The 12,390-nt window shown below is 40.9% G+C and overlaps 1 protein-coding gene and 1 long non-coding RNA gene across 3 annotated transcripts in view; one reads left to right on the top strand and one right to left on the bottom strand.

Annotated features, from left to right (window-relative positions):
* The window catches only part of SLC16A7 (solute carrier family 16 member 7), a 78,664-nt gene extending 72,639 nt beyond the window's left edge, over positions 1–6,025 (bottom strand). Inside the window, exon 1 of one of the 2 annotated variants that reach the window (XM_035331832.1) lies at positions 5,675–6,025. The gene's annotated coding sequence lies outside the window, so the exon portion shown is untranslated. The remainder of the gene's footprint in view (positions 1–5,674) is intronic. The other variant, XM_035331822.1, reaches the window with a different exon arrangement.
* LOC118169979 lies at positions 5,255–10,590 on the top strand. The gene is made up of 2 exons (XR_004752408.1): positions 5,255–5,660; positions 7,024–10,590. It is a non-coding gene; the product is annotated as an uncharacterized LOC118169979 (long non-coding RNA).
* Positions 10,591–12,390: the final 1,800 nt, after the last annotated feature.

Raw genomic sequence — 12,390 nt, 5'->3', positions numbered from 1 at the left:
TTAATAGTATGTACAAATTACTACAAAGATATATATCTTAAAAAGTGTTTGGTAATGGGTTGATAGGCCCATTGCCTTCTTCAGACTCCAGCACCAATTTCCCTCTACAGTCCATTCTGTTCTCTCCACCTGCTCTCAGATGCAATCTCCTTGCTCAGCCAGCTTGCGTATCTGTCTCAGGCATATTTTTTTCCGACCTTTAAATCAGTCGTCAATTCCAGGCTGTGGTTTATGTCTCCTTGGTCTCCATTTCTAACATCAGCAGTAGGCATTGTTAGATGCTGAAAACACAGGGTCCTGCATTAAGTTTCAGACCCAAATCCAGCCCTGGCATAGCATGCAAAGGCAGTTAACTTCCAGAAGAGACCCGTTCAGTAGAGAACTTACTCACCAATAGGGGAATCATCAAAGAATTTAGCACGTACAATTCCAATTGTTAAGAAATCAGACTCCTACATTCCCATGGGGAACTTATCTGCATCAAGTTTTTGTTGTTGTTGTTGTTGTTTGTTTGTTTTTTTTCCCTTCTGTTTGAAATTTGTCCCGAGGGCCACATTAAGAATGCAAACTATAGGAGCCCAATTTAGTAACTGCAACTCCTATGGCATTTTAACTCAATAGTGTTGCAAAACATTAAATGTCCTTCATGTTAAGGCTTTCAATTTCTGTCTCCCAATGTGGTCAGTCGAGAAAAGCAGCAGTGTCTAAGAAGCCAAGTTGTTAGAACCGGTAGTTCTAACATAGTCCTATGTCACTTCAAAAATTCTAACCCTCACTGCCAAATATTTACATAATTATCCCAGAGAATAGAAAAAAGGCCACAAAATACTTCATTTCTAGTGTTAAAAAAAAAAAAAAAAAAAAAGTTCTAATGCAATTTTTCTATATGCAATACTAATCAAATAAGTTATAAGAGAAACCAATTTTGTTTAAAAAAATAAAATATGCATGTTGAACGTGTGCTTTTTTCACAGCAACAGTAAATTATTTTTGGCTTGTTTCTTCTAGTACTGTAATGTACACATTTGTTTTCAATATTTTTTTAATTTGGAAAACAAGCACTGAGAAGTATAAACCTGAAAGATGACAGTATGATGTTGAAACAATTTTAGATTTCATCCTTTATTTTCTCCTTTTTGCTTGTTCCATAGAATTCAAGAATATCTAAGTGATTGGTAGCTTCTTATATTTGGAAGCATGTTGTTAAGCATTAATGTGAAAATGTAAATAAAAAAATATATTTATTTGAAAATAAAATCATTTCTATGCTTAGGGATTATGTAGGGCTGTTTTGTGACTCATTTTACCAATTTCTGTTACATGGACCACATGCATAAGGCAACATACATCATCGTACTATCATTATCACCATCATAGTGACAGTAAATGGTAAAAGTTCTTTGATGCCGAATACACTTTGAACACAATTACAACTCTGTGTTATACTTGTTATCCCTGTGTGCCAAAACCGGGAATGCTGCCAACAGTCTGCTACCACTGAGGCCATATGATGGGAGGGACATGCACATGCCTGAAGGAACAGCAGGAGTCTGCTAGCAGGTGTGGGAAGCTATTCTAAAGGATCAGAACACCTTAAAAATATAGAGAAAGATAAATCATGAATACAGGAGATGTTCTGAACTGTCTTCTGCATGGCATGTGCTTTCTGAATGTTCTCACATTGATCTTCACCTTGATCATCACCTGCAGCTGAGTCCTCCGTAAGAAAACCTGAAAGAGAGCTAAAAGTGAAATAACTACTGATCTTCCTTTCAAAACAACTGGAAAGTGTTCTTTTGAGGGGTATTCAGAATGGAGGAATGCAAGCACCATTTAAATAACCCTGCATGTGTTTGGGCAACTCTAGTCTGCGGAGGTTTATACTTTAACTGTTAAAATCACACTCCGTCATTATCTTTCATAGTAACCATATGAACAGAATGTCACATCCACCTACTCTGAAATACTCCTTTTCATGCAATGTTTGGGCTTTCTACAGTTTGTCAATAGTTGGCTTGCAGTACAAGTGTCCTACTGTATAAAGTTATTAGCCAATTCTATATGTTTTACACCATTATTCAGAACACCACTTTCTTGTCGGGTAGGACTGAAATGCATTCAGTACTTCACATTGAATAACCATGACACCAAGTTAAAACATAGCAGCAGCTAAACTTAAATATATATATATAAATATAAATAATAATTTCAGGCTTAAGTTTATTCTCTAGTGCTTCCTGATTTTGTGAATTAGGATCAATTCCATTTCTTAAGATCTTATGTCTTACAGCCACCAAGGGGAAGAGTATACCATAAAGCATCAAGCTAAGGTCCCATTCTTTTCCTCTTTCTTTTGGGGAAACTTTCTTAATTGCCCTAGTTATGTTTGGAAATGGTTGTTCACTTTTTTCTTTTTTTTTCTTTTTTTTTTTTCCGCCCCCAGCAAACACTCTTCATGCACATCCCTGATTACATATTACTGCAAATGTCACAAAACAGGAAAGCACCATCTCCTGAAAATAAAGAATTATTAGGAAGTAACTGGTGACTTGACCTTGATGATAACAAATAAAGGAACTATTTGGCACTATTGTATAAACTAAAATCAAAAATATAATGAACAAAAGAAGGAGATGATGAATTACCTCCCCCCAGACATAAATGTTATAAACTAAAATTCTTGAGACTGCAACAGGAGGAAAAAAAAAAGAAAAAGAAAAAAAAAGAGAGAAAGTGTTTGTCAGCCACCATGATCTGGTGAGCTAAAATTTTGTTCTTCAGTAAAAGCTTAAGGTTGTTTTGATCACTTAACTTTATAACTTTAAGAACAACAGCTATAAGAAATGTTGGAAGCACATAATAGATTGTAAAGTTAAGCGGTGTTCCCCAGTCAGTAAGTTCAACAGCCTGCACTCTGAAGTCATGGATATTATCCCCTTACTTCTATAACCCCATTACTTTTGTTTGACTGTTCCAAGGTTCACAATAAAATTATGAAAGTTGGCACTATGGCTCACAAATACATACAAGCCAAGGAATGTAGGTTTGGACTGGGATGCATTATGTGGAACACAGCCTGTTTCTCACATTCACTTGATACATAAAACAGCTGGTCAGTGAGGTCCTATTTTCCTATGTAACCTTCTCCTTGGTATTGTGCAAACTTTAGGCCGCATATGTATTACATGATCAGGAACAGAAGCTAGTAGCATTCGCTATCAGTGATTAATGACAATGACCTAACCTTTAAAAAATAAATAAATAAAAAACAAAAGAGAATTACATTTTCATACACATACTGACCTTGAAACATGAAATTCATTTAACATCACAGATAATCAGCATAACCAAATACTATTATTCTTTTTCTTGATCTTCAAATAATAAAATGGACAGCATTAACACTAGCAAAGACTTTAAGGGATAGAGTTAATTCAGAATTGTAAACAGACACTGTATTTGCTAAAGCGTGAATATACTCAAGAAAAATTCAACTCTTCACAAGTATCCCCTGATGTTGCAATAGGAAAAAAATCAGGTGAGCTGTAGCATCTTTCCTTAAATTGGAAAGGGCCCAATAATAACCAGAGTTACTGGAAGTAAAATTTTCTTAAGAAACAAGGAATACTGAAGAGGATATTAAAAAAAAAAAAAAAAAAAAAAAAAAAAAAAAGTCTCCCCCAAAAGTTTCTATCTACTGTTCCTTTATCACTTTACATGTAAAATACCTCTTCAGATCAGTTGTATTAGTATGCATCCAGAGTCTTCCTATCCATAAAATGTAATAATTTAGTTTTCTGAAATCCATTAAGACCCACTTCTCTATCACATTCAAAAAATAATGCTGAATTCATCAACCAAAATCACTCAGTGCAACCCCAAGGAGAAGAAAAAAAAAAAAAAAAAATTTACCTCCAGCTACCACTATCTGCCCTACTCAAAACAACTCTGAAGCCACTTATATTAAAGGACGGTGTTCCAAACTTAGTTAGCTCAGCGATTACAGATATGCGTAGTTCTATAATAAGTTGCACAAGTAATAAAAACGTTGGAATATACTTTCTCCCTCTGAGTGGAAGCAGCAGATATTCAGCACTCATTCTCACATACAATGTTCAAAGTAGGCAATCATGGAAGGAGAGAGGAGAGTGCTGTCTTTAATAATAAGAATGGAATCATTTATACTTTATTCTCAGATTTAAAATGTATACATAAAAGCATTTGCCAGTTTTATTGAACTACTTGTCAGTTTTCTGTTTCCTTTTGATATCAGTCTACCTCCCTCTGTCTTGAAGACTAACTTTCTTATCATGATTCATCTGGACAGAGCTGAGGCAATATTTTGTTGGCTCGATTGGTGTGCAGTTAAGTTTATGGCCCCATTCGTGCAATGGAAGCTGCAAGCACCTCTTTCATTACTATTTGATAAGTAACTTGAGACCCACAGGTGGGTGTCACTATGGAAACAGGAGTGATTATTATAGAGACCAATGAAACAAGACTGGATGCTTCCATGAGGCATCAGCATTCCTCAGCTTATTGAAGGCTGTTTTGGGGAAAAGCAAGAATAATTTCAGTAACATTTCTTTGCTGAAAGCTCAGGCTGGTGCCTGAAAAAAAAAAAAAAAAAAACTGATCTCTCTAAATGTTACTTTGGTTTATTTTCTTGTGCACCTCTGACTTGAGAAGCAGCAGGGAATCTGCATGAATGGCAACCTGCCCTCCCAGGAGCACTGGGGGACACTTTGGTCTTCAAAGTGCAAACAGCATGTCTTCTTGGGCTGTTTTATGATTGTTTCTAGTGTCTTGTTGGGGACACTTCAGCAACCACAAAGCCAGGGCACAGAAATCACTGTGGGCATGGAGAAATGCTTTTCTCCCGGGACAAGCCTACGACTGCCCCTGGCCAGAGTCCCCTCTGTGCTACAAGAGGACAGGCAAAAATAACGATGTAGAAGGGGCACTCTCTCTGCTACGGCACCAGCCTCGCAGGCAGCTCGCCGCACGGCCCCCAACCAGACCCAGCAGCCTTTGGGGATGTCACCACCAGCGCTGCGTGGCTCGGAGCCGCCCGGCCCGGGGCCAGCGGGGGCCACCATCGGGGTCCGCCCGGTGCCCCTTGCCCAAGGTCACCCTGACCGCCGCGTTGTGACGTCACGGCCCCTCACTCAGGGCGCTGATGACGCCACAAGTGGCAGCCCCGCCGCCGGCATCCCGTCCCCCTCTGCCCCCCTCGCTCCCCGCCCGCGCTGCCCCCGCGCCTGGCGGAGCCGGGGAGGGACGTGGCCGTGCTGTCCCCCCGCAGCCGCGGCCTCGGCACCGCTGTCAGAGCCCGGAGCCCGCAGAGGTGTCTCTCTGGCAGCGGATGCTTCGGTTCCGCGGGGTAGGGGGGGTGGGGAGGGGAGACGGTGCATCCGTCCGTCCTTCTGTCTGTCTGTCCATCCGCCCATCCCTGCGTGGGCGGCGGCTCGTGGGCGTGTGTGACTGACACTGCGGCGGGGCAGCCGCCCTCCCGGGGGAAGCAGGGGGCTGGGAGGGGTACGACGACAACGCCGGCTGCTTTTTGCCCCCTGGCTGCGGCAGCCCCGTCTCCGTCCCCCGCAGCCCTCCCCGGAGGGGGCGACCTCAGCGGCCTCGCTGCTCCTCCTCCCTCCTGGCGGGTAGGTTACGTTACCTGCTCTCTAGCTCGGGCTGGATCTAATCCCGCGGCCGCCGACTCCCTTTCGCACTGCCGCGGGGGGGGTGGGGGGTGAGCGGGGCTATTAATTTATTTATTCCCCCATGAGGCGTCCTCGGCAGCACAGCCACAGGGAGGGAGGCCCGGGTACTGCTGCTGCTGCTGCTGCTGCGGGGCCGACGGGACGCCGCTGTCCCGGGAGTGCCGCGGGGGAGCGGCCGAGGCGATTCGGCACCGGCGCGGCGGGGCGGGGGCTGCCGAGGAGACGCCTCCCGGGCTGCCCAACCCGGCTCCGCGGGGCTGGCGGGGGCGCGGCGCCCAGCCCGGCGACACCGAGCCAGCGCCCGGCCCCCGCCCGACAGCATCACCCCCCCGCCGCCGCCTGCCCACGCCGGGTCGTGGAGTCTCCCCCCCACCCCCCCCCCCCCGCGACCTCGCCAGGGGTGGTGGCCGCGGCACAGTGCGCGCCCCGGGAGGCCGCGTACCGCGCTGTGCACCTCGCTCCTAGCACGGAGAGTCGGGTCCGCCCCCCCCCCGCGGCCGGCATGACCCCGTCCTCCGCCCCTCAGGGGCGCGGAGTGCCGAGGAGTTCGCGTTATGGGGCTGTGAGATCGCTTGCTGTTCCACGCAGAGGTTGCAGAAAGGAGCACTCAGTTTCTATGTTAAAAATAAAATAAAATAAATCACAGCGAGCTTTTTGTCCAAAATATGGGAACTTCATCTTATCAAACAGGCCAGTCAACAATGAGTTCTTGATGAAAATCTTCATCTCTCCCTTCAATCCCCTTTTCTCTTCCTCCTCCCCAACAAAAAAGTCAATCCCCTCTTCCCTTTTCCCCCCAAAACTGTTAACAAAAACTTTTTTGTGTATGTCATGAACATATTAACGAGAGTGGCCACTAAATTCTCTGAAAATCCAATCCTTGAGGCTAAAAGTCTTATGGGGAAATCTGCAGAATATAACGACATAATTACATAATTAGAACCTTTACCATAATGCCTACTCACGCAGGTAGGGGTTGCACATTATGCGGAACGTTTAAAGTAGTCTACAAAGCATAGAGAGTAATTACAGTTGTTGATGTGGTATTGCAAAAGTAAATATGGTTATCAGGATTCTTTTATATATATATGTAACTTTATTGCATGTGCATTGTTTGGTGTGAGCTTTATGAATAGGATCTTTACAAGCGTATCAGGAACTGAGGCTACATCTCATGGGTAGGAAGAGAGAGAACTGGGGCTGGGAATATTCCAGTTTGCTGAACAGCTGTTGAACAGGGCAAGGACTTGATAGGCTTGTCTATTTTCCGGTAATAACATTTGCATCCCTTTGATATCATCAGCCAAAATGAACAAAGAAGTTTAGAAAATAATCTGCAAAGGAGCATCACACCCCAGAAAAGGCTGCAGCATGAATGGCGATACCTGTTACATGTCAAAGAATCCAAGCACAGAGGACTGCCATCTTGAAGCACACAAGTTCATGAAAGATCTGGTTTCTTTGGGCCCATTGCTTATTTGCTTTATTTGCTTTTATGTGAGAAATGTGAGGAATTTTTCTATTTTAACCAAACATTAAACCAGAAGACAGACTCAAAAAGCTCAGGAATGTAATATTTTATCACTCCTTCTTTCTCTAAGATATTATTGTTATAATGCATCATCAGCTTCCACTGCCAGTTCTTTAGATTCAGAAGGAGAGAGTAATTTGTCGTGCTTGTAAAGCAGCCAGTACACTCCAGTCTCTGGGCAGATCCTGGCACCGTAGTCATGTAAGGAGCTAAGAGTAGTTCACTAGGCGACACAGTTTTGTTGCTGTGTCAACGAAAAAACAGACCAAAAAATTACGAGTCATTTTTGTGGCATCACATAAGCTGAGTAGTACCTGAGCTACTTTCCTGAGTCCATGGACATTTTTAGAGGCAAACATCCACAATAACTGCCAGGGCAGCTCGTGAAAGTCACAGCTGCTTTGATGTAGGTAGCGGTGTCAGTCATCTTTTGTGCAACTGTGAGAAGGGAGCCTGTGCCCAGAATCCCCAGTCACAGTGTCTGTCCCGGCTTCGGGTTGCACTGCAGGCTTTGGAAGACCAAAAAGCAATTGAGAGAGGCCCACTACACCAAGCAGAGAGGAGAGCGAACACCAAGCAGTGACTCTTGGGTCTATGAGTGAAGGGGACTTTGGTACAAATGCCCACGGTCAAACTGATGGTCACTTCCAGGCAGTCCCACAATTATGGGACTGCAATTGTTTAAATTAGGGTGTTTCAAGCTGCTGTTGCTGAAATCAAAGCTTTATGCTGGGCATTATAGCAGTGGTAAGCTGTCTTCAATATTAAAACACTTTGTGTGCCCTGAAGAAAACCATAGGCCATAGAGGATCTTCTCAGATGGTTCATGTAAAATGCAGAAGAACATGGGTGGATTGTCTTTTACAATAAAATATTCACAGTTTACATACTGTTATACAGAATGTCAAAAGTTCAAAAGAGGAGCTGAAACAATAGATGCATGAAAATATAAATGATACTGTTTTTTCATTCCATAGTTCTATTTCCATCACTGATGTGCCTTAACTTGAATGTCATTATAAAATCTCTTCATTTATAAATGTATTCAATATATATTATAGACAATAAATTTTACAGAGATGTATGTGATAAATCGTGTATAGTATTTGATGTGCATAGGACATACAACTCACTATACAGTACAATGCCACATGCAGTACAAATATATGTACTTTGTATGAATATATAATATTTATATATTACCATAGCTATACAGTAATAGTAGATGATATTAACCTGTTAACCATTATATAGATATATGCATATTCTGTATATACATATATGCCCCATGCAGTTTCTTTCTACACCTCTTTTCAGAAGAGCCTCTCTAGGAATGGTGTGCGCATCTTAATTCACTTTCTGTTTCTGTGTGCTTCATCACATTTTGAATTTTTTAGTCTGAGGCAGAAATTGAACATAAACTACCTGCAGTTATAAAAGTGTGATTCTGGCCTACAGTCTGCACAAGTTTTGATACAGCTTAGTGTCCTGCTTAAAGTGACAAAAAGCTATGATTTGCCCTTAGATTAAAAGTTGGCGTATGATTTATTTTTTATGCAGACCCTGGTTTCAGTGGCACCATTTGTTTAAAGCAAATGAACTCCTCTGTGAGTGCTGCAGAACAAGGGCTCAGGAGTGAGTCAGGTCCCTGATGCAGATACAACTGTCATCATCCTACATCGTTCTAGCCTCTAAGCACCTTCAGTGTAGGAAGCCCATTATTCAAAGTAAAAATGTTCACTGCCACCCTCTAAGGGTAAGAATTAAAAATGTATTAGTGATAGTGATTAATAATTTACATGTGAATTTCAAGAAGCTAGCAAAGGTTCAGAGCTGTGTGTGCATGTATGTGTCAGGGGGAGGGGGAATTGTGTACTTTTCAGTGATCTAATTGAAGAAATTCAACAAACCTACCCATCTAGTGTATGTGTGAAAAGAAGCCACAGATTTGGTTATTCATTCCACATCCATTTGATAGTGAGATAGATTTTGGGGAAGCTGCATGTTATACACTTTCCCCTTTGGGCTCATAACAGTTTGCGGTCTTTTTAGTGATTTTAATGGAAAATGTTTTAAATATTTTTCTTCACCAGAGAAAAAAGAAAATGCTTCAAATGTTGAATAACTAAAGGTATTTCTGTGAGTCTGTCCACAGACAGTTTGGGTAAGTCTCCTACTGAATTAGGCCATATTCTCTACCACCACTTGTTCTGCAGTTTCATCTGAATGCAAAATTTTTCACTTTCCTCTGCTACATTACTGCTCTATTATGTCTTCTAACCAAAGAGTCTCTATCTAAAGGATCTATGCATCATTCTGGCCTACAGCATACATAAGATTACATTCTGATTACATTTTTTTCTGGACTGATTCCTGTTCCACACACACTGCTCATACTTCTCTCATTTACATATGTAAGCTGCTGTGGTGTGCGTGCTCCCCATTTCCAGCAAATAATCAGCGTTAGCATTAAAATCATATTTGTAATTCACCTCAGCCACTTTCTGCAAGCTTTGTATCAACAACTAATTGTCAGCCTGTGTCCCACCTCACCTTCACTCATGCACGCAGAAAAGCCCAGTCACTGACAAAAAACTTTCAACCTAGTTTTGTTAGTGAAACAGATATGTACATTTTTTGTTTGTGTGTGATAAAATTCATATGATTATGTTTAGACTGTAAAATTTCTAATGATAAAATACAGCCAATGGGTGTCTTTCTGTTGAGGTTAGTTTTCTTTACAAGCATCAGCCACACTTGTTCCAGACCCAATGAAATTCTTTCTTTTACAGCTCCTGGGGACAGAGAACACAGCACATCCTAACAACAGCAATAGACTCAGCTGCGAGAGATCTCTATCACACATCACAGAGAATTTGAGGCAGTTGGCAGTTATCAGCTGTAGCAGGTAGTCAGTAGAAGTGTAGAAGATAAATAGATAATAGAAAAGCAATCTGGAAACCTGGGAGATATAATAAACCTCTGTTCTAGAGGAGATGTAACAACTCAGGCATGTCAGTGATGAACTCAACTCTCAGATCAGTACTGCATCTAATACTGTTGAAAATACAGCAGCAGTTTGCTCTTTGTGTGTGTCAGGTCTGAAGTAGTACATAGGATGTTGTTGGAAACACAGTTTGATATATTCAGTTATAGAAATTGCTATCACAGTTAACTGAAGATGGATCATGCTGCTGAAAAGCAGCTGACCACAATCCCAGGGACACCGTGACCCTCCGTTAAATTATGCTTGCCGGAACAGAAAGCTACTTACACCCACTTCCTATTCTACATGCTGTTGTGTCTATGCTGCAAGTGCAACCATTACATAATGTTCCTGTCATATTGATCATGGTTCTCTGTGAAGAACATGATTATTTTGTGTGTGTGTGTGTAATTTCTGGCTGTCTAAAAATAGCTGAACCATTATATTTTCCTCAATATGAGCACAGAGAAGAGAGAGGAAGGTCCATCTCTATGAGTAGGAGAAAAATGAGGCATTCTTAATAGCTGTAATTAAAGTAGTCCTACAAAAATCTCTGGCTGTTTTCAGAGGTGTTGTTGAACATATGGTGGTAGGGAGATAGCATGAGATGTTGATCTGTCAAGGTGGCCACAGAGTAGAAATCTGTTAGTGGCATCTTTCTACCAAAAAATTGTTAGAGTGACATCTTTCTCGATTTGTTAACACACTTAGGTGGGTCACATAAAGCAGCTGATGTCAATGAAATGTGAATTCTTATGCAGCTAAACACACACGGGGTGGGGCTGGGGCTGGGGGGAGGCATTTGCTCAATTTGCTTAGAAAGATGCTTTAAAAGAACTGTCTGTATAACAGGAATTATAAATCATTCTCTTACATTGAAAGAGCAAAAAACAATACACATACATCAAATGTTTTTTTAGACATTAGCTAACACTATTAAGTAAAATTCTGATTTTCTTTATGAATGCAGCATATTAAATTCACAAAATCCCTTAACAAAATTTGGATGTGTCCATGTTGCTGGTTATTTAAATAATGAGTCCTTTGAACAATCTTCTCTGTAATTCTTTAAAAGTACCTGCAGTCCATGTTTTTATTTTTCATGTCTTGTTTTAATTTGTTTTAGTATGCCACTGAACGTGAATTAATTGTGTGCCTCTGTAAATTCCATCTTTGAGTGGTGATTGCTTAGGATATTTTCCTTTCTTATCTGATGACTGCTAAAATAAGAAAATTATAACAGGCCAAATTTTCAAACCTTACACATGTTACAAGTCTAAAATGATCATGTGATCTTAGTTTGAAACTTGATTGGTTTTGTAGCTCTAGGAATATAATCCTAGAGATAGATTTTTGGGCCAGCCTAGATCCATTTTTTATATCAATTACTTAGTTCAGTTGTTATAGAACTGTAAGTTACTATCATTGTGTTACAAGCTATACCTAACTTCATTAGATTACAAAACGTTTTAATTAGCAGGAGACTCTTCTTTCTGACTTGTTTTAATTTAAGCAGATGACAGAAATAGTCAAAAATAACTTACTCGATAAAATTCTAGAAATTCCATTCTGTTTCATTTAAAATTCTAGTATATGAGTAATTATCAGCTAACAAGTTGTTGACATGTTGTCCTAAACAGTGCAAATAATATACAGGGAATATACAAAGCTAGAAATAAGAAAGTATCACTCCCAGGGAAGGATCCATACTGTTAGAATATAAACAGGTCTTTTTAACTTTTTTCACCTTCTCGTTAATCCTTTGAATGTTTCAATCTTTTTCTATGTTGTGATCCATATTGGATAGGAAAAATGAAGAATAACTTGTTCAGGTCAGTATCCAGCCACATACGGATATACATTCAGATATACATTCGGATATACATACGGATATGGATACGGATATACATTCATGTGGGATGTATAAAAAAAGGTGGGTCTTTTTCTGGTGAACATTTTTCTCGTGGCATTCCCTAAATATGAATAAACAGAGGCATCCTTCATTATCTGGTTGTGCTCAAAAAGTGAATTCAGTGCTCTGAATCTCAAGGGATGAAGGTACCTGTTCTGCATAGGTACATGAGTTATCTAACACCTTCAAACAAACATCATGGTTTAGTGTACCCAAATACACTTTCTGTACTGCCACTTGA

This window comes from Oxyura jamaicensis, chromosome 1 (genome assembly GCF_011077185.1).
Source record: "Oxyura jamaicensis isolate SHBP4307 breed ruddy duck chromosome 1, BPBGC_Ojam_1.0, whole genome shotgun sequence".
NCBI classification, from domain to species: Eukaryota; Metazoa; Chordata; class Aves; order Anseriformes; family Anatidae; genus Oxyura; species Oxyura jamaicensis.
Note: the sequence above shows the minus strand (reverse complement) of the source record. Positions and strands in the feature narration are given on the sequence as shown.